The sequence below is a fragment of the Phoca vitulina genome, unplaced genomic scaffold (genome assembly GCF_004348235.1).
Source record: "Phoca vitulina isolate PV1807 unplaced genomic scaffold, GSC_HSeal_1.0 scaffold40, whole genome shotgun sequence".
NCBI lineage: Eukaryota > Metazoa > Chordata > Mammalia > Carnivora > Phocidae > Phoca > Phoca vitulina.
This window is the reverse complement of record NW_022589743.1, coordinates 24935617-24959504: the sequence shown is the minus strand read 5'-3', so window position 1 is coordinate 24959504 and position 23888 is coordinate 24935617. Positions and strand designations below refer to the sequence as shown.

The 23888-nt window shown below is 38.9% G+C and overlaps 1 protein-coding gene across 1 annotated transcript in view; it reads right to left on the bottom strand.

The window, feature by feature from the left end:
* The window catches only part of PAFAH1B1 (platelet activating factor acetylhydrolase 1b regulatory subunit 1), an 86854-nt gene extending 65562 nt beyond the window's left edge, over positions 1-21292 (bottom strand). The window contains exon 1 of the mRNA XM_032428396.1: positions 20940-21292. The gene's annotated coding sequence lies outside the window, so the exon portion shown is untranslated. The remainder of the gene's footprint in view (positions 1-20939) is intronic.
* Between the last annotated feature and the right edge of the window lie 2596 nt (positions 21293-23888).

The window sequence follows — 23888 nt, the reverse complement described above, 5'->3', positions numbered from 1 at the left end:
ACGTTTTACAATGTTTTCCAAAATGCACATTTATTCAATATTCAAGGCTTTATTTTAATAAGACATCAGTTATCCAACAACTGTCAAAAGTATTGGCAAAAGTTATTAACCGTGTTTTATTTTGTTTTAATTGCCATACCAAAATACTATTAGGGTTAACCATATTAAATTGCCAATAATGGCAATTACACAGGTTCAACCTAATACTTATCAATACTATTTAAAGAGTATTAGCAAAGTTCTCAGCATAAATAGCAGAACTTGAGGGCTTTATTTATAGTTTTAACCAAAAAAATTAAGCAAACAGAGTAACTCCCTCCTCTGTGATTTCATACTTGTTTGTATATATACACACAATTTAACAATTCTCACACTACACTCTAATTATCTGCCTTGATATCTCCTCAACAACACTCCTCCAAAGCCTCCAACCTTGACATATTCCTCCTTGTATCTCTATCAAATATCATGGTAATTCTTTTTTTAAAAAAATCATGGTAATTAACATACAATTGGTATTTAGTAAATGTTTCTAAATGACTTCTACAGGCATCATAGTAAAACTGAGATAAAAATCTACTACGTCCTCAGAACTAAAGATGCACTGTATCACTTTACTCTCATTCTACTTTTTTAAAATTCCAAAAAATTCAAATTTTGAAATGTAGGCAAAAATCAAAGTCCAGCTCCCTGGGGCTGGTTTCAATATAATTTTTTTCTTTTTAAAGGCTGAACACTGATTATACTACAACTTTAAAATGGAAGACCTTTTTACATTCTAACATGTGTATTACTTTTCCGGTTTCTGCTTATAAATGTTACATTTTCAGGTGACAATTAGACAGACATAGCTACAACAGCCCTGTAAGCTTGATGTTTTAAGTTAAAACTAAGTCACACACACGCACAAATCCAATGCTGTAACACAAGAAAAAAGTTTCCTAATGCTTTCCAATCACACAAATAACAGTAGATATACCGCTTTTTTTTTTTTTTAAGATTTTATTTATTTGAGAGAGAGAGCAAGAGAGAGCAGGCGCGGGGGGAGGGGCAGAGGGAGCAGCAGAGAAGCCCGATGTGGGACTTCATCCCAGGACCCTGGTATATGACCTGAGCCAAAGGCAGACACTTAACCGACTGAGCCACGAGGCGCCCCGAAGATATAGTCTGTGCCTTTTTTTTTTTTTTTTGGAATAAGGTTTGGTGAATACTAACTAATGCAAATAGTCCATTATGACAATGCAGAAATCACTACAATTCTTAAGCAAGGGAGCAATGTTCTAAAATTGGTATTTCATGGTGATTGTTTTGGAGATAATACATAAGAGATATTAAAGCAAGGGAAAGCTGGAAGTAGAAGATGACAGAGGCCTGGACTGGGATGGAGCAATGGGAATGATGTGAAATAAAGAGCTTTTATGGTCAAACTGCAATTAAGCAAAAGCGGAATTCTTTTTTTTTTTGGACACAGTCCACTACTTGCTGCTCTTGGTCTTGAAGATGACCTTCTCTAGTCCTAAAGACAGATCCCCTGTTTACATCCAAGGACAACTGCCCAGGTATTATGACAACACAACTGGAAAACCTTCAGTGTCTGAACTGATTTCTAGTTTACTATTATCCATAGCAGTGTTTGCCTCCACTGAAACAGATAACAGATAACAGATAACAGAACTATATTCTTGGTGTCAATTATTCAATTTGTTTACTGAGGATCTTCCAGGTACCCAGTATTCAAACCCAACAATACAGATCTGTGTCCCATGTAGCTCAGCACATAGGAAAGCTGCCTATGACATAAAAGCAATGTTAAGAAATCGTTCCTGTCCATAAGAAACTTATATATGTTGAATATAATTGGAAGATATGAGCTATACATATCCTTTCATTCATTCATTGATTATTATGCTAGGCTCTGTGCTAAGAGGTTTTAAGATTAAACATGATTAAAATGCAATCTATCCCTAAATTAAAGTACAATCTAGTTTAAAAGTAAGGTGGGAAGGAGGGGACAGGAAAGAAGGCAATAACAAGAATATAACATAAGCTGAAGACTAAGTCAGCTTTATAAACTAAAAGACTAAAAAAATAGAAGTGATTAGAAATTTTTGAGGCAGGTTTTGGAAGAAGGAAAAATAATATGTTGAATAAAACATGACAAATGCAAAATTATTTTAAGCAGTTGGAAAATATAGTATTGCTGAAAAGTTGAGGCTAAAGATGGCAAACACAAGGACTCACCTGAAACTAGGTTTTGACTGAATTCAAAAGATTCAGTAGTGAAGGTAACAAGATACAGAACTGTAGTTCTAGTACAGATGAAGAAAAAAATCTTATTTTTAAGGGGCAGAGCCATATATTAGTATGCTTCTTGAGGGTAGAGACCATCTCTATTACAGACATAAATAAAAAACAGTACCTCCTTATATTTAATCTATGCTAAAAACTATCATGAATCCTGATCCATAGGAATGGTCTTCTGCTGAGGCAAATTCTAACAGCATAAAACAGGGTTGTGTATTGGTCCTTTTTTTCTTTTAAGTCTATTTCTTAATGATTTTACCATTTGGGGATATTCTGGAAAAATAATGCTCTGTGTACCTTCAAACAAGACAGTCGTGTAGCAGATTTAAATTTTTTTCTAAGAGGAATCTTAAGCTACAAGTGCTCGCACAAATTCTATCTGGGTAAACTCGGTTTTCACAAAAATATTTAAATACTACATAAAAATGGTCTGTATTTCATGTACGGATCATCTGCACTTTTTTTGCTTGCCAAAGAAATCAATCTCAGTATGTATCGAAGACTGGGTTGAGAGAAATTCTATCCATCGGTCAGACAACAAAGGACAATCTACATACTTTTTCAGACTGCCTCTCCCACGTGGTTGATCTTTCCATATTAAGTGTAATTAAAGACTAGACAACCATCTACCTTAGAGATGTTGATGAGGGTAATGATAATACATAATCCCCGTTATGAAGACCCCTATGAAAAATTCTAATCTGACAGTGGTTAGTTATCTTTCTGAATTAACTAGTTTACTTTTATCATAAGAACATTGTGAAAATAACAGGATTTTTCATTCTGTTAGCTCACAGAAAGCTAAGAGTTAAATTTGCGCTCTGCCTGTAGCAAGCACATTGTGCTACACCTTTTTGGCCTAGATTCTGATTACATTTTATCCTTACCCTTTGTTTGTTTCTTCTTTCTCTTCATTTTTTATTTTAAATATTTTATTTATTGATTTGACAGAGAGAGAGAGCCAGAGAGCCCAAGTAGGAGGAATGGCAGAGGGAGAGGGAGAAGCAGACTCCCCGCTGAGCAGGGAGCCCAATGCGGGGCTTGATCCCAGGACCCTGGGATCATGACCTGAGCTGAAGGCAGATGCTCAACCCACTGAGCACCCAGGCGCCCCTTTCTCTTCACTTTTAATCTATGGTATTTTGTAGTATGTGCATCTTTATAAACTGCCTTAAATAAAGGGTTACAAATCAAATACAGAAACTAAACAGGTAAAACTGTGAATCAGCTAGAGAAAAAGACAACAGTGGTAGAACTGTTCTTTTTTTTTTTTTTTTAAGATTTTAGAGTCAGACACTTAGCAGACTAAAACATCCAGGCACCCCTAGAACTGGGTTTTTAATATAAGTTAAATTAAAATTAAAAATAAAATGATCAGAAAAATGCATGATTGAGACCCAAACTCTGGACCACCTGGGGCACCTGGCTGACTCCGTCACTGGAGCGTGCTGGAGTGTGCAACACAATCTCAGGGTTGTGGGTTCGAGCCCTGTGTTGGGTGTAGAGATAACTTAAAAAGAAAACCCTGGACCATCCACTTGTAATCTGTGGATAAGGTATTTAATAAATACACAGTGCTGAAAGGTAGGATGGTTGAGGAGATTAAACCAGTTTTCAACCCCTCTGCTTAAAACCTTTCTAGAACAAGGGTCTATATAACAGCTTAAAAAAAAAAAAAAGGTGAATATCTTGCATTGTACAGAACTTCATGAATTACCAACTATCTTAATATCTTTTTGATCTTCAACAGCACTGTGTCCTCACAGTTACTTATACAAGAATGCAGAGATCACAAACACAGGTCTACAGAGAACAATGCAGGTAATATAAATGAGAAAAGCAAGGAAGGTTGTAATGTTTCCATACAAGACTCATTTTGTTTGCATATTACAATATTCTTCACTCCTAGAGAAATATGCTCTGTTCCACTTTTGTTGACTATTGCAGTCATCCAACTATACTTTTTTCCATTTTTTTATAGAAACATCAACAAAGAAGTTTTTCTTCACTATAAAAAACCGTGCAAGGGCAATAATAAACAGTAATGAAGTGGTAGGAACTTGTTTCACTGGCGAGCTTATGCCCATCTAAAGGAGGGCAGCTGCAACTCCGCCTGGACCAACTGCTGCCATGGGAAAATGTGAGCCTCACAGTTGCAAGAGCTCCTAATTTTTCAGGATAATCCAAAAATGGAGACTTTATGCAAAATAGCTAATTTTTAAATGTTGACACAAAAGAATTTTTTTAACGATGCAAGGGAAAGAGAAATGCAATTACAGATTTGGTTTTGCCTAAAGGCTGCCTACCAGTGTGTAAATCCTAGCTCAGTACCGGATTAATATGGGTTTTTGAATAGTTGAAGAGACAAGAAAGAAAAACAAGATTTAAGAATTTATGGTCTAAAAAATATATATATATCAGTGCTAACAATATGATCTATTCTATTTATTCAATTAAAAGCATACAAATTACTAAATAACAAATATTTAAATTAACCTTAGGATAAATTCTGCAACGCAAAAATAAAAAATAATTCTTTGTTATCTACAGACAGCTTCATGTTTACTGAAGTACTATCTGTAATGAAAATTTAGAAACAACCTTATATAACAAAATAAACTAGATCTACATATTAGTAATATATCTAGAAAACATTTTGTTAGGTTAAAAAAATTTGTAGAATAATATACAGTATATAATTCATATAAATTTTAAGCATTATTGTTTTTTAAAGATTTCATTCATCTATTTGAGAGAGAGAGAGAGGGACAAGCAGACTCCCCACTGAGCTGGAGCCTAACGTGGGGGCTTGATCCCAGGAACCCAAGATCACGACCCCAGCCAAAGTCAGATGCTTAACTGACTGAGCCACCCAGGTGCCCTTTAAGCATTATTTTTTGTTTTCTTTTGTTTTGTTTAAAACTTTATTTGAGAGAGAACATGGGGGAGGGGAAGGGCAGAGGGAGAGGGAAAAGCAGGTTCCCTGCTGAGCAGGGAGCCTGGATGAGGGGCTGGATCCCAGGAGCTGAAGGCAGACGCTTAACCAACTGAGCCACCCAGGCGCCCATATTTTAAGAATTATCATACATAGTTTATGGATACATGTATGTATACTTTACTGTTATAGAATAAAAACAGAACAAAAGGATATATACAAACTTGAAGAGGAACTTTACCACTGGGAAGAGTGAGGGAGGGGTAATGGATTAGAAAGAGGTATAAAAGGGATATCAACTACAATAATGCTTTCCTTTTTTTTTTAAGATTTTATTTATTTATTCATAAGAAACAGAGACAGAGAGAGGCAGAGGGAGAAGCAGGCTCCCCGCTGAGCAGGAGCCTGATGCAGGACTCGATACCAGGACGCTGGGATCATGACCTGAGCCGAAGGCAGACGCTTAACCATATGAGCCACCCAGGCACCCAATGATGCTTTATTTCTTAAACTAAAGCAAGTATGACAAAATGTTAACATCTGTCAATTCTGGTAGTAGTTTATGTGGATTTTTTTACATTACCGCAAGTACTTTTCCTGCATGTTCGATATATTCCATAATTAAAATAAATAACAAATTAAACTGGAGATATGTAAAATAAAAAAAGCATTCTGAGTATAGGTCCCATCACAGGGCCTCTAACAGCAAGCTGATGAAAGCACTGAAGGAATAAATCCTACACTTTTGAAGTCCTACTGTGTAGAATTTTGGAGTCCAATAGTGGAGGTTCAAATGTCAACCTGGCCACTTAAAAACTGCGTGACCTTACGCAAATTTTCAAATTTCCTAAGCCTATTTGCCCATTTATAAAAGGAGTTCTACTACCCACCTCAAATAGTTGTGGTGAAACTTAATGAGACAATCAGTGTTAAGAGCCTGCCTGCCATTTTAATTCCCTCAACAGAGCTCAGGAATAATGAAGAGACAGTAATTTCACTTCGAAAAATGGCAATATGGCACAGTACCTTTTGCACTTTTACATACATAAGTAAAAGAGACCCTTGCTCTCCTAGTGTCCAAGGACAAGAACGAATCACTTTTGCCATCACAAGATGGCAGAAAGTAAAGGTGGACTGCCCTATTACCATTATCAACTCATCTTAATCATCTTCATCATCACCATTAATAACAATGACCAACAATGGGGCGCCTGGGTGGCTCAGTTGGTTAAGCGACTGCCTTCGGCTCAGGTCATGATCCTGGAGTCCCAGGATCGAGTCCCACGTCGGGCTCCCTGCTCAGCGGGGGGTCTGCTTCTCCCTCTGACCCTCTTCCCTCTCTTGCTCTCTGTCTCTCATTCTCTCTCTCTCAAATAAATAAATAAAATCTTAAAAAAAAAAAAAAAAACAATGACCAACATTTACTGAATGTTTAGTGAGTGCCAGGTACCGTTCTAGGCTCTTTAAATGCATTAACTCATTTGATACATCACATAAAATTTGATGTAAACTAGAACAAGAGTGAAAGTAACAGATACCATAAGATTATGAACTGAGAAGAAAAGAAAATTTCTTTCAGGTGAAAAAAATTAGGGAAAGTTGTCTGGAAAAGGAAAATTTGGTATGCAGATCTGAAAGACGGACAGGTGAGGGTATACACCGAGGAAAAGAGAAGGGAGTGGCACAGTGAAAACACCTTAAGGAATAGGAAGTATCTTCATAAAGCTGAATTACAGGATACATGGCAGGCAGTAAGAAAAAGGATGAAAAGATGAGCCAGGACACAAGAAAACCCCTTGAGTACCTAATCTGTTTTAAGCTGGTATCTATTAAATAGCATGTTTCCAGCAGCATGCCCTTTGCCCTTTGCTCACTAATGACAGTAAAAAGCTGATTTTTGGCAAAGTGACTTCTCAGAACTGTGGTTCAGGAAAATTAATCTGGCTGCTTTATGTAATATCCCACATAATTCCTCCTCTTATTCTCTCCTATGGGGGCGCCTGGGTGGCTCAGTTGGTTAAGTGACTGCCTTCGGCTCAGGTCATGATCCTGGAGTCCCGGGATCGAGTCCCGCATCGGACTCCCTGCTCAGCAGGGAGTCTGCTTCTCCCTCTGATCCTCCCATCTCTCATGCTCTCTCTCTCTGTCTCATTCTCTCTCAAATAAATAAATAAAATCTTTAAAAAAAAAAAAAAAATGTTATTCTCTCCTATGGCTAACAACACCCAGTTTCTCAATTTTACCCAGACACCCAAGCTACAAACCTGAGATGTCTTCTAATACTTCCCTCTCCCCATCACTCTACTCATTCACAATTCTACCTCCTAAACCTTTCTCTCATCAGTAACCTTCACCGTCATGATCTTATTTCAAGCACTAATCATTCTTTCCTGAAAAAGTTTCCTAAGTGACCTCCAAACTCCAATCTATATCCCTCACTGCCACCTACATAAACTATCTAAAATACACATCTGATCATAATGCTCATCTTTGCTTGGAACTGTTTGTTGACTTCCAAATTGTCTACCATATATATACAGAATATAATTTACAAAGTCTATCAGTCTACCTTTGCAGCCTCATATCCATACATACCCTACAAATCCCCTCTCCCCAACTACTTTCCAGCATACACATAATAGTTCTTCATGCTTGTACCTGTGCATGTTGCTATTTCCTCTACCTAATGGCCCTGCAATACCTAAGTAACAGATATCATACACAATGTATATCACTATAATCCAGGACCCAGATTTTAAATACTACATGAGGGAAAAAAAAAAAAAAAAAAACCTACATAAGGATACTAAATTTCCTATCCATTTAATTATATCACTAAGAATCTAGAGAAAATTCAAACTGGACCAATTCCTTACACCACACACAAAAATAGACTCCAAATGGTTGAAAGACCTCAATGTGAGACAGGAGTCCATCAAAATCCTAAAGAACACAGGCAGCAACCTCTTCGACCTCAGCCGCAGCAACTTCTTCCTAGAAACATCGCCAAAGGCAAGGGAAGCAAGGGCAAAAATGAACTATTGGGACTTCATCAAGATAAAAAGCTTTTGCACAGCAAAGGAAACAGTCAACAAAACCAAAAGACAACTGACAGAATGGGAGAAGATATTTGCAAATGACATATCAGATAAAGGGCTAGTATCCAAAATCTATAAAGAACTCATCAAACTCAACACCCAAAGAACAAAGAATCCAATCAAGAAATGGGCAGAAGACATGAACAGACATTTTTCCAAAGAAGACATCCAAACGGCCAACAGACACATGAAAAAGTGTTCAATATCGCTCGGCATCAGGGAAATCCAAATCAAAACCTCAATGAGATACCACCTCACACCAGTCAGAATGGCTAAAAATAACAAGTCAGGAAAGGACAGATGTTGGCGGGGATGCAGAGAAAGGGGAACCCTCCTACACTGTTGGTGGGAATGCAAGCTGGTGCAGCCACTCTGGAAAACAGTATGGAGGTTCCTCAAAAAGTTGAAAATAGAGCAACCATATGATCCAGCAATTGCACTCCTGGGTATTTACCCCAAAGATACAAAAGTAGGGACCCGAAAGGGTACGTGCACCCCGATGTTTATAGCAGCAATGTCCACAATAGCCAAACTGTGGAAAGAGCCAAGATGTCCATCAACAGATGAATGGATAAAGAAGATGTGGTATATATATACAATGGAATATTATGCAGCCATCAAAAGGAATGAGATCTTGCCATTTGCAACGACGTGGATGGAACTGGAGGGTATTATGCTGAGCGAAATAAGTCAAACAGAGAAAGACATGTATCATATGACCTCACTGATATGAGGAATTCTTAATCTCAGGAAACAAACTGAGGGTTGCTGGAGTGGGGGGTGGGGTGGGAGGGATGGGGTGACTGGGTGATGGACACTGGGGAGGGTATGTGTTCTGGTAAGCGCTGTGAACTGTGCAAGACTGTTGAATCTCAGATCTGTACCTCTGAAACAAATAATGCAATATATGTTAAGAAAGAAAAAATGAAGAAGAAGAATGTAGCAGGAGGGGAAGAATGAAGGGGGGGAAGTTGGAGGGGGAGAAGAACCATGAGAGATGATGGACTCTGAAAAACAAACTGAGGGTTCTAGAGGGGAGGGGGGGTGGGAGGATGGGTTAGCCTGGTGATGGGTATTGAGGAGGGCACGTTCTGCATGGAGCACTGGGTGTTATGCACAAACAATGAATCATGGAACACTATATCTAAAACTAATGATGTAATGTATGGGGATTAACATAACAATAAAAAAATTTTAAAAAAAAGAAATGGGGAAAAAAAAAAAGAATCTAGAGAAAATTCAAATCCAAAAGTTCTATTTTCAATCAAGTTTCCCCCCCTTTTTATAAAACCATTTGAATGGTAAAAACAAAGAGCCATTCTTAAAATCTGACAAATCCTTATACTTAAAACTACTGTAACACTGTATGTTAACTATACTGGAATTAATAATAATAATAACAATAATAGTAATAGTAAAATAGCCCCCCCAATCTAACAAATCTAGAAATAGAGAGGGGAGCAGGGAGCTAAGATTTACCGAAGAAATGAATAAGTGATTAAATATTCTGGCTATTAAAGTTTATTACCATATTTTCATAAACAATGAAAAAAATTGGATATAACAGAATTAACAGATTTTAATTTTTTTTTTAATATTTTATTTATTTGACAGAGATACAGCGAGAGAGGGAACACTAGCAGGGGAGTGGGAGAGGGAGAAGCAGGCTTCCCGCCGAGCAGGGAGCCCGATGTGGGGCTCGATCCCAGGACCCTGGGATCATGACCTGAGCCGAAGGCAGACGCTTAACGACTGAGCCACCCAGGTGCCCAAGTTTTAATGTTTTTAATGATTAAACAGTCACTTCAAATTTTTTAAATTATTACGCCATGGTGCTAGCTATTATCTTTATAATCATAAATCTCAACATAAAGATATAAAAAACACCTAACAAAATTATTATTCAAGCCTTCTGGCTCTTTGGAATTGACCTAAATAAGAGTTTTCTGCATAACAGTATATCTTTTTTTTTTTTTAAAGATTTTATTTTATTTATTTGACAGAGTGAGAGAACTCGAGAGAGGGAACACAAGCAGGGGGAGCAGGAGAGGGAGAAGCAGGCTCCCTGCTGAGCAGGGAGCCCAATGCGGGCAGGGCTCAATCCCAGTACCCTGGGATCACGACCTGAGCCTAAGGCAGACGTTTAACAACACCCCCATAACAGTATATCCTTAAAGAGAAATTTATCTCTACCTAGAAAAAAACAACGGCCTATTAATCTAGAGAAATTAAAAACTCTTAGGCCATTAGTTCTCATTTTTATGGAACCATCACAATATACCCCCAAAGCTTCAAATACCACTAGCACAGAGAATATCTAAGATCAAAAGTACTTTAAAAAGTATTGCTTTAGAAATGTTAGAAATAATACTTTATGTGGGAGTCAATCTTGACTCTTGACTTTATTCCTCTATAACCGATTACTTTGATCTGCCAAGTTTACCTCCTCAACATTTGTTGGATTATTCTTTTGTCTATGCATACCACCATCATCTCTCACTTGGACTAATTTCAACAGGTCTGCCAAAATCCAGTCTTGGGCTGTTAACATCTATCCTCTACACAGCTTGCAGAACCATCTATTTAAGACATAATCTGACCATATCACTTTTCTACCTAAAAACAAAACCTTCATCGGCCCCCTATTTTTTACTTAATATTTATATAACACTTACTATATGCTAGTCACTGCTTTTAAGTGTTTTACAAGTGTTCATTTACTCCTCATAACTGCTTATGAGAATTTAAGTAACTAGCCTTTATATAGTGTGCATGTGTGTGTACGCACACACATGTGTAAAATATAGATAACACAGTTATGTAAGCAACAGAGCTGAAAGCTGAACCCAGCACCTGGGCTCCACAGGTGGGGCTCTTCATCACTCAACTATGATGCCTCCCTACTTCCTAAAGTCCACATGCTTCAAAATAGTTTATAAGGCCTTTGATGAGTATCTGATCCCTGCCCACTTTTCAAATCTCATTTCTAATCAGGTCCCACTTTGCTCACACTCCAGTAACACTGAGCATCATGTAATGTAGGTCAGGTCTTCCCTCTCCCCACTTTGTGACCTTTATGATTCTACTGCTGTCCCCAGTCTGGAGCACCTTCTAGTACCTCATGGTTCCTACAACAGACTGCACTAAATACATCCCGATGACAGAATCAATTTTTTAATGCTTCATAAGGTTAGTGAGCAATAAGAAACAAAAATTTCCTATTATTAATTACACTGGCAGACATATGAAACAGAAAAACACCAAGTGTTTTAGGACTCAAGTCTCCAGTACACCTAACTGGTTATCCAGTTAAAACACACACAAACAACAATAACCAAAAAACCTTCCCCAACCTTGGTCCTGCTTCAACTCTTTCTTAAGTCTATGATGGAGCCTGGAAATTTACATTTTTAACAGATAAAAACCTACCTCTGATGAAGATGGTCCATTAACACCCTGCTTTACAGGCCAGATCAAGGTAATCAGGCCAGATCAACTCCTCTATACTAACTCATGAGCCCAGCCATACTGAACTACTTGGAACTTTCCTCACCAACCAAGCTGTACTCATGAGACTGGGTATAAATCACTTCCTCTGCCTGGAACCCCAAACAACGTGACAGGATTTCTTCAAAAATGTTCAACACCTTTGTGAAGACTTCCTTGAACAGTCTGGGCCCTCATCACACCAAGTACGTATTTTGATTATAGCAGTGTTATGCTACCTTTGCATATTAAATTATGTGTTTATATACTTTAAGACCTTCAAGGGCAGGGACTGACAATCATGTTTGTATCCTTAGTACTTGGGATATAATTTAGCTAAATAAGTGTTTGCTGGACAGAAAATCTGATGAAAATTTATTTGTTTTAAAGATTTGTTTTTAGAGAGAAAGAGTGAGAGTGCAAGAGGAAAGGGAGAGAAAGAATCTCAAACAGCCCCCACTGAGCGTGGAGCCCAACGCAGGGCTCGATCCCACGACCCTGAGATCATGACCTGAGCCAAAAACAAGAGTCAGACGCTTAACTGACTGAGCCATCCAGGCACCTCTAAAAAAAAAAAACAAACCAAAAAAACTGATGAAAATTTAGAAGAGAAATATATCTAATGGTGTTGGGTATTTTTAAAATTTTTATTTTTTTAAGTAGGCTCCAGGCCCAGCATGGAGCCCAACCCATGGCTTGAACTCACAACCCTGAGATCAAGACTTGAGCTAATATCAAGAGCCTGAGCCACCCAGGTGCCCCAGGATTTTTTTTTTTTTTAATAGAAAACCAATGTAAGTCTCTATACAAGTGTTACAATGGAAGGGCAAGATATGAAGAATGTAGTAACTGCAATTCTCAAAAATAATCTTACTCTCAAATTATAAATTCTCCTTAATATAAAATAGTATCTTTTAGGACAGGACATGGATTTACCAGTTCTGTTTTGAAAGTAAGAGTCTAATCAGTCAAAATGTTCTGTTTTCTGCTGCACTACTTAAAATTTATTATTTGGAATATTCAAATACTAGGAAAGAATCAATGACTAAGATACCCTATTTGCTTTGCTTCTCAGATCACAGCAGTCTCCCTCTAAACAAGCCCCAAATGGAGAAATGGGGAGCTCTTCTCTAAAATCCCAACACTGAATTTTACTCTCAGAATAATTTCTAGAGGGGGCGCCTGGGTGGCTCAGTTGGTTAAGCGACTGCCTTCGGCTCAGGTCATGATCCTGGAGTCCCTGGATCGAGTCCCGCATCGGGCTTCCTGCTCGGCAGGGGGTCTGCTTCTCCCTCTGACCCTAACCCGTCTCATGCTCTCTGTCTCTCATTCTCTCTCTCTCAAATAAATAAATAAAATCTTAAAAAAAAAAAAAAAAAAAAAGAATAATTTCTAGAGGGATATATAATACACTTAAATATATTTCTTCAAAATTTTTCTTTGATCTTTAGTTTCCAAACTGTAGTTACAATACTGTTTAGAAAACCAGGCAAAATTTAGGTTATTGATTTAATATTTAAGATTCTAAACAAAATTTTTCTGATAGTCAAAAATGTAAATTGTTTTAATAAATGGGGGAGAGGAGATGAATCTATTTTATAGAAGAACTGCAATTAACACATGTAAACACTGCCCCCTTCCTAAACACTGAACTTGACTAGCTTCCAAAGGATAAAGTAGGAGAAAGAAAAAATACCTTTAGGGTAGAGAAAACTGGCACATACTATATTAACTAAATGATGAAGGTTAACACCACCAGGGATGTTTTGTGTGTATCATATAGCCCTAGACATGATATGATGAGAAGTGCACTTCACCTCTGTGGTATTTCTCCCAAAAACCCTTAACCCCAGTCTATTGAAAAAACGCCACACAAACCCAGTTTGGGAGACATCTTACTGGATACCTGACGAGTACTACTCAAGACTGTCAAGGTAATGAGAAACAAGGAATCAATAAACTGTCACAAACCAGAAGAGGCGTAACCAAATGTAATATGGTACCCTGGGCTGGATCTAGAACAGAAAGAGGACATTAATGGAAAAACTAGTCAAATCCATATAAAGTCTGGAGTTTAGGTAACAGTAAATACAAAGACTGACAAATGTACCTCAAAAATTAAAATGTTAACAACAGGGAAAATTGGGTCCAGGGTGTATGAACTTTCCGCACTATCTTCACAACTTGTCTGTAAATCTAAAATTATTCCAAAATAAAAACTTTAGGGGCACCTGGGTGGCTCAGCCGTTAAGCATCTGCCTTCGGCTCAGGTCATGATCCCAGGTCTTGGGATCGAGCCCCACATCGGGCTCCCTGCTTGGCGGGAAGCCTGCTTCTGTTCCCTCTCTCGCTGTCTCTCTCTCTCTGTCAAATAAATAAATAAAATCTTAAAACAACAACAACAACAAAACTTTATTAAAAAAACACAGGAAAAATGTGTTTAATTTAAATTATTTAAATTAATAATATTTAAAAGTACAAAAATGTTCTGATTGTTAAAGATGTAAACCATACTTTACAGTTTAAATAAAATGCTTATTTGCAACATACTTTTACATTAAAAAAAATGAATTATTCCATTTGGCACTCATTTACATAGCACTCTTTGCCTATTAAGAAACTTTGAGGGGTGGGGGCGCCTGGGTGGCTCAGTCCGTTAAGTGGCTGCTTTCGGCTCAGGTCATAATCCTGGGGGTCTTGGGATCGAGCCCCACATCCGGCTCCCTGCTCAGCGGAGAGCCTGTTTCTCCCTCTCCATCTGCCTGTCACTCTGCCTACTTGTGCTCTCTGTCAAATAAATAAATAAAATCTTTAAAAAAAGAAAAAAACAAAACTCTGAGGGGTGCCTGGGTGGCTCAGTCGGTTGAGTGTGGGACTCTTGATTTGGGCTCAGGTCATGATCTCAGGGCGGTGAGATCTAGTCTGCATCAGGCTCCAAACTCAGTGTGGAGTCAGCTTCAGATTCTCTCTCTCCCTCTGCACAAGCCTCTCTAAATACATACATACATACATACATACAATCCTAAAAAAAAAAAAACTATGAACACATCACTGGTTTTCAGATACACATAACGAATACCAAAGAGAAAAAAAAATCCCTAACATTAATTCTTAAGAAATACACTTAAGGGGTCCCTGTGGGGGCTCAGTCAGTTGAGTGTCTGACTTTGGCTCAGGTCATGATCTCAGGGTCCTGGGATCAAACCTGGCATCCGGCTCCCTGCTCAGCAGGGAGTCTGCTTGTCCCTCTGCCCCCCCATTCCATGCTCTCTCTCTCAAATAAATAAAATCTTTTAAAAAAAAACCTACTATATTAATATATTGACTACTTATTTGATTAACTGTATGTTAAATTCTCCTTAAAAAGTCTCTAACAATAAAAAAAAATCATTTACTGAAGGATTTATAGGCCATTCTTCATTCAATAGTAGCCATTATTCTCTGAGTTAGATACTGTCAACATTATCCACTTATAGATAAGGAAACTGAAGGTTCTGCTCAAAGAACATAGCTGGCAAATTGTGGAATTAAGACTACTAAAATATTCAGATATGGTTTTAGTCAATAGCTTAATCTGTTTTCTGTGATAAGTCTGAATGTATAACTCCCCCCCCTTAAAAAATAAAAATTAGCAACAAAAAACCAAATAATAAAACTGACTCATCTTCATCTTCCCCTTTTTTGCAGTCAGCATATTTTTTCTTAAAGTTTATTTTATTTATTCATTTAAGTAATCTCTACACCCAATGTGGGGCTCAAGCTCATGACCCGAGATCAAGAGTCCACACTCTTCTGAGCCAGCCAGGCATCCTGCAGTCAGCATATTTTTGATAAAATAAAAACAAATATGGAAAGATGAATAAAATATGCCTTAAGCATACACAACACTAATATCACAAAACATCTTTCTATCTTTGCCATAGACTTATTAAAGTGGATTAATCAATATGCAAAATCTTAATAAACATAAAATTTTGTATGCATTTAAAAATTAAAGTCCTTGAAAATTTCCCAGATTCTTAATTTCACTGTTATCAAAGGACAGTCTCTCAGAAAATTTGTTAACAGCCTTAGTTAACTGTCAATAATTCTTGTCAACACATAAGAGCTCAAAGAACACATAATAAAAATGCAAAAAACAAATAATTACAAGATGCAAATGTAATGCGTCCAGGTGGGTTAATTCACTTCTTATGGATGAGAATTTTGTGGCCCTGATAGGTATGTCGGGAGTGTGACCCTGTTCCCTGGAACAACATAAAATCCCTTTAAAGGAAGTATGAACACTTCTCCCTCCTTCACCTCAATTCCTGAAAGATCACTGGAAGTCAGCTATTACAAAGAACTATAGCTTAGCACATTTCCTTTCACATAACCCTGCATTCAATCTATTACAACAAATATTTATTTACTTATTAATACAACTTATGTATATTTACTTAAATATTAATTTAATACTTAATATTAATTTATTAACACTTGTTTATTAATTAACACCAGCATGTATGCAACAAGTATTTATTTACTTATTAATACTACTGTAAAGCAGTATCAGGCACTCTCTGGGAGTCCCTACTCAAATGCCTAAGGCCTTATGCAAGCAAAATAGTTAACAAGACAAGACTGTATGTTAATAAATGCCAATTTAAATGCTGCAGACAATAAATGCTAATGGACTTTCACCATTTTAGAAAAGGAAGAAATTCACAAACACAAGAATGGTCATAAAAAGGGTCCATTTTGTCAAAATAAGAAGAAATCATGCAAGGCAATACCCAAGTGGTTAAATTCCTATATTTACCTCAATCTAGCTGCTACCCCAACATGTGACCTTAGGGAAAGACATTCTCTAAATTTTAGTTTTCTCACCCATAAAAACACAAATCTGCCTCCAAAAGTAGCAGAACAAATGAAAATGAGTACCACATTCAATATATTTACAAAGTTCCAGAGAAATGTTTATGACAATGTTAAATGACAGTAACTTTAGAGGATACCTTTCCAGAAATATCCTTAATGCACAGATCAATCCTACCTAGGGACATTTCAACCAAAAGCCACCATCTTTTAAAGAGAAAACAATAAATCAAAATAATAAGCACTTATGATGCCTGCATCCACGGAGTATAAAGCATTTCACAAATATCAGTTATATCTAATTGCCATAGCAAGGTTAAAAATTATACACATAGCAGTTTAGACACATAAACCAAGGTTCTATTTAAATAACTACCTGAAAATGTCATGCCAAACCAGCAACAAAGCTAAAACAATCCAAAAAGCCTTAATTGCAGTTCATTATTAGGCTCATATATTATAACATTTTTCTTCATGAATACAGATTTCTCAAAACACTTGGCCTTTACAACTAAGATTCACTCTACAGCTAAACAACTTCAGAACAGGTTTTCATCTTTTTTTTTCCTTTATCTTTTCAGAACTCATTGCATACCATTAGTTTTATTTTAAATAGAGCAACATTTTAAGTAAAAACAATTACAGTCCTATTGTAGAAGACTTAAGAACAGTGACAAAGAATTTCCACTTCACATTTAACTATTTCTCTTTCCAACATACATGAAAACAGGTTACCTGTCATAATGAAATATTTTCAAAATAGAGACTTAGACATGAATAAAAAAATCTCTTCTAGGACCACAGCAGACATTGGCCAGCTCAGTTTAAAACCAACTGAGCCTTAAGTCCCTTTGGCAAAAGAGTATGTGACTCACTATTGTAGAACTCAAGGGAAAGAATTGGAAAATTTGTTCTGATTGCCCTAAGATTTTGCTTTGAGTCTGTTTTTTAAAGACACCTCCATACTGCTGTCAACTTCCATAGTTTCTATGGCTTGTTTATTAAGATGACAAGTTGTGAGTAAGATGAGCCATATGTAAACAAAAAGTAAGGTCCTATTTTTTCTTCAATACCTAAAATATGAGCCACAAGGTGTATACATGCACGTATATGTGTAGTATGTACTGACATACATATTGTTTAGTACATAGAAGGAAAACATTTACATTGAAAAAATAGAGACAATGAAACATGGATGTTCTAGCTTAGAAAAAAGAAAAGTTATGATACTGATTTTTCCCTTCCAGAAACATCTCCAAATTTCTAATATTCTAAAGTTATTTTAACTGGAAAAATACATACCAAATAATTCTACTAAAAAAATGAAATCTATCCCAATCTCATTAAAAGTTTTATAAATATAGGATTATGAAGAATTTTAAAAACTGATCTCCAAATTAAGCAAAAGATCCTGTCACGTGTATCAGAAACATCCACAGATACATATTTGGAACTAAAGCTCTCATAAGTCAAATTATTTTAAGCTCCTGATCAATGAATAGTCTACTGAAAAATCACCACTCTTAGTGCACTTCTATACCTTCAAATACTAGGATGGGAATATGTCACATAACAGTGAATTACCATTCTCTACCTTACTCGTTCCTCACCATATGAACCCTTCTACCTTCTAATCACGTTAAAAATAACAAAAGTGTGAAAATATATCATACATTGACAAAAAGTCTTAAGTCTCATCAAAATCACATTTACCATATGAATCTGACATTCTTTTGAAGATGTCTATTCACATGAATGCTTGATGGAAGACATTAAAGTGACCTACCCTCTCTTGCGGTAGTACCTTACAAAAGGTCCCTTTCAAGGGACAACAGAAGAAGAAAACCTTTATAAATAGCCTTTAACACAAATTATCTTATCCTTTTTTACTCATCTTTGATATTATTAAAAAATCAGATTTACTGTTTCAATGCAAACTAAAGTAAAAGAAAACATCTATAGTATTCTTAGATTTTTGCCATATTTTCTATTACTATTTCTTGCCAAATATTTCTGGCATTCATTAACTTACATTTACTTGACTAAAACAATAAAAAAAACATTAACACGGGTTGTATATATGTGTGTGTGTATGTATACACAAATACAGAGAGACAATAAGTGTCTGCTTTAGAGCAGGGACATTGCTTTTTACCCCAATTGCAAAAATGTTGGAAACTAAAAACATCAGATTTTAAAATTTACTACAGAGAAATGCCTTTGTTGTAGCACCAATTAGTATCAAATAACCTTACAAAACATAAGCAAAAGAAAAATGCTATGAAAGGGCAATCTAGCATTTCACAGCTTCTGCTCTCTTACTCCACCCAGTCTCCTCAGCTCAATGGCTGTTCACAGCATCCACAAATATTAGCCCATTTTTAAAAGGGGAGGGGATGGGTACCAAAATAGGGTTATCTCTATCAAAATCAATATATACAGGAATATCTGGTGAAAAATTGGGTTCCTTTCTCTGATTTATAAAAAAAATAACAGCTTCAAATTTGTTTTAAGAGATCCTCCCCTTCTGAACAATCCAAACAATGATCATTTATAATAGAACATGAAAGAATAAATCACCCTAAATACAGATTACACTTATGCTTTAATAAAAACTGCAACTTGCAATTGCCGGTTATTTTGGAAAACTGTGTCTTGAAAGATACCCATGAGAGATTAAAAGCTAGCTGATGTCTTAGAAGCAAATCAGAATTTTTTAAGTAAAAGCTTTTTATTTATTCAACATTGTATCACTGCCGACATACTCAGGCAGGAAATTTTCCTGATTAAAAGACTGAACCCTGCAGTAATCAAGCCCTGCTGCAGAAAACACACACACACACACACACACACAAAATTTTAAGCAAATACTACTGTGGCAAAGGAGGAGGGATGACATTACTGGTATGAAAGGCCCAAGCTCTCTCCTCCGCCCTAGACTCAAGATGAAATTCACACAAAACAACCCACCTCCCAACAAAAATAGAATTACCAAAAATGGCATAAATTTTTTGTTTAGCCTTTAAAGCGTTATGAATCTTGAGGACTATGTGTTAAAGTAGAGGTCGGGATAACAGTAATATCTTTATTCTCTCCCGAATGCCTCTTAAGGAAAGGGGGAGGGGGGGGGGACCTTGGCATGACATCGCCCATTGAGAATGAAACCACAAATCTGGTTCTTCTCTTCAAAAGCACAAATTCTTAACCAAAGGACTGATGTAATTTGGACCCAAACGCCAACCCCAAAAGAAAATTTCCTGCCCTCCTCCCAGGGAGTTTCTTGCTAAGTCACTGAAGAAAGGTGGAAAAACAAATAAAGCCAAGGCACCTTGCTCTCTCTTATCTAAAATACTGAAAACCTACTCCTCTTCTCTACTGTTGAGAGAGTTAAAATTTGCCCACCACCTCAAAGACATTTTCTATTTTCTCACCTGGGAGACTAAAGAAGGCACTGCGTTTCCTAAAGGAGTGGGGAGATTAGATGAAGGGGAATGGCTGAGGGCCTCGAAGCTGTGTTACAACGTCAAAAGGCAACTCCCGTCTCAGGAGCCAGGGGTAGAAAAGAAAAACCTGCCTGATTCGGTGGGTGGATGCGGCGGATGGTTCGGAGGGTCGGACCGCTCTTTAGCGGGTGTAGAGGCTGGACCGCCGCACAGAGGGACCAGGGAAGGGGTGGGCCATCCTCCTCAGGTCAACCCCATCCTAAGGACAGGTGGGGGACGGAACGCCTGAAGGCCTATGGGTGCCCAGGCCGCGCGGAGCCGAGCATAGTCCCCGAGCCGCCAACCACGGGTGGGGTGGCGACTGCGGACCTCGCCTTCCGCGGCCAAGGAGAAGAGGGCCAAACCCTTTCCCCAAGATCAGAGAGCGACCTGCTCTCCACGCCCTTCCTACCCAAGAATACTTTTCTTGCTAAGTCACTGAGGGAGGAGGGCGATCTCTTCCCGGGGAGGGCCGCGAGTGGAGTCGCGGCGGCTCCGGCACCCCCCGAACCCGGGTCGGGGAGGAGGGGAGCGAGGGCAGCGCCCTCCCCGGCCTGTCCCCCCTCCTCCCGTGTCTCTCACTCAACGGCCGTCGCGGCCGCCATTTTGAGAGCGAGGAGAGAAGAAGAAGGAGGAGGCGGCGGCGGCAGGGGGAGGGGAGAATGGGAGGGAGGGGACCGGCGCAGCCACCTCGTCAGGCCGCCCGGCCCGGCCCGCAGCCGCCCGAGCGCCGTAGAGAAGACAGAGGGGAGGGCACAGACCCCCTCGCCGCCTTACCGGAGCGCTGCACCGCCGCCTCCGCAGGGCCTCTTCCGTCCTTCACTCCCATCCACCGGCGGGGGAGGGGGAGAGGGAGAGGGAAGGGAGGAAGGAGGGAGGGAGGGAAGGAGGGAGGGGGAGGATGGCGCGCTGGGCCCGGTCCCGGGGAGGGGGAGGGGAGGGGAGCGGGCGGGCTCCTCAGCCGTTCCGGGGCTCGAGCCCAAGCCTGGCGCTCGCGGCTTTTCTCGCTCGCGCCCGAGCGCTCCTCCTTCTCTTTCTCGCTCCTTGGGCCCTGGGATCGCTGCTCGTTCGCTCGCTCACTCGCTATCTCAGCCGCCGGACTCCGCCGCCGCCCCGCCGCTCCAGCTCCGTCTGTCACAGGAGCTGCCCCAACGCCCTGACGTCACCGCGCCGCCGCCGCCGCCGCCGCCCCAGACCCGCCGGGATGAGAGAGGGGAGGGGGGCCGGGAGCGGAGAGGGCTGCGGCGCATGCGCCGGCCTGGGCCGGGCCCTGAGCCTCGCTGCCTTCCGCTTAGCCGGCGGGCTTGCGGTGCGGTGCGGTTTGGCGGTACCGAGTGGCGGGCGGAGGAGTTTGCGCAGGAGGTGCTCCTCGCGTTCTGCTCGCCTCTGTAACCTTGGGTTCCCTTTTCCTAGACCCTCGTCTGATGGTTCAGGCACCTCGTGAACTCCGGCTGTGTTCATCTCCCCGCCCTGCTTTTGCCCACAAACAGAGCTCTCCCCGTTTCTCTCCGCCAACAGCGGGGATCCGTTGGGACCCGTGGATTCCGGGCCCCGATAGGCTTCAGAATAATGTGGAGCCCAGGCCAAGCTGTGGCCCCTTCTACCTCCAGCCTTAAGGTTTATTTCCCAGTTAGGTGGGGGCAAAGAGGAGGGAAGTAGGTTGGGTTGGTTTGGAGAGAAGAGCTGTTGAGGTTAAAAGGCTGATGGAAAGCCCAATTGTTTTATTTTTTATTATAGATTTTTAATTGGGAGGATTCGCTTTTAGACATGATTCAGCTATTCTTTTCCTTAGTCACACACACGTTTGAGACACTGGAAGTCTCAAAATTTACACCCAAAGAAAGACCTGGAACTTTATCCTCAGAAGGTGCTCACGCCTGCGTGTATGTGCGTGTGTGTGTGTGTGTGTGTGTGTTTGCTAAATTATAGGTTTATATACTGATGACAAGTCTTGGGGATTTGCAGTCTATTTATTCCACACGGAGATATTTGATTTAAAATAGGCCAGATTTATACTGCACTATATGTTAACTAAAATTTAAAATAAAAATAGGCTAGATTTGAAGTTCTGAACCTTTCAATATGGAATATTCTCTTAATAAGTGGTATCTCGTGTGATTATTTAATTTATATTGTCCAAGGAAACTCGTTTCCTAAAACATAGGTTTAGGCTTTTGTTTACTGATTTTATTAATTCCCTGTGTAGGTAAATGCATACGCTGACTTTGAGAAGCAACTGGATTAATGAAAGAGATAACTTGGGTATGAATCCTGGATCAGCCATTTACCAGAAGTGCAACCTTTGCTAAATTACTCTCTGGCCTGGGTTTCTCTATAAAACAGACCTAATGAAATAGCTAACTTATAAGGCTTCTGTGAGAAATGGGGAGGTGATGCTGCATGTGTGATATATAGTCCTTAATGGGAAATCCTAGGTAACTCATGTAACCATTTCTGTTGCTTGATACCAAAGCAAGTTCACTTTTCCAGAGGAAGGTTGTCTCTATCCCTGGAGGTGTTCAGGAAGAGCATGAGTGAGGGTTGGTTGTCTGGAGGGCTTGGGTTTTTCTTCATGAAGGCAGGGAAGGAAGTCAAAGCGTCTCTGGAAGATCTTTTTCAGGTTTACAGCTTTGGAGTTCTCCAGTTAGACAAGGATAACAAGAGGAGGCACAGAGGTTTGGTCTGTGCTGTGTCCGGTAACAGTCAGTAAACATGAAATAAATTAACCTCTCTTGTTCTAAGAATCCACCTTTGGTTCATTTTTACCTTTTTAAAATATTTATTATTGTGTGATATCACACTACTTAGTATTTAATAGCTGAGTAAATCAGTTATTTTTTTTTTTTTTTAAAGATTTTATTTATTTGACAGAGAGAGGGAACACAAGCAGGGGGAGTGGGAGAGGGAGAAGCAGGCTTCCCGCAGAGCAAGGAGCCCGATGCGGGGCTCGATCCCAGGACCCTGGGATCATGACCTGAGCCGAAGGCAGACGCTTAACGACTGAGCCACCCAGGCGCCCCTAAATCAGTTATTTTTAAAATGAATGTTCCAAAAGCCAACAGAATTGCCCAGAAAGAAATCAGAATCACACTGATAAACACTGATTTAAGACAAGTAGGTAGTACTGACTGCTGTAAACCTTGAGCTCATAGACTCATGTATTTAGAATCTTTAAAATCTGTTTTTATGTAATTATACACTAAACTGAGATCAGGTTTTATTTCTGTAGCACTCCTTTAAAATACAAACTCCCTTGGGAGGAATGTATAAAAACTTTCCTTGGATTATAATTTTTCCAAACGGAAATAAAACTGTTATATGCTTAACTTGATGTGGAGTGATGTGTTATGGTTCTGTGCACTTTCTTTTCAGTTGCTAAAATGATAGATCCATCTTAATAAACACTTGTCTTTTGAGAATGGAGAATTAGGACATCTATGCCATCCATCATAATTCATAAGGACTTACATAGAACCTACTACATCCATCCAGGAAACATTTAATAATGAATATTTTGGATGATGTTTCTTGAGAAAAGATTAAGTATAAACATCCATTTTACTTACCACAATTTAACAATCTCCCCACTCATTTGAATTGCAGATCTTTATTTTTCCAGCAGACATTTTCAAAATGGAAACATTTGTTTCAATTGCTGCAGTAGAATTAGTGTTAGTTTAAACAATTCTGCAAATAAGTTAACTGGAAGAAACACTCCAAAAATAC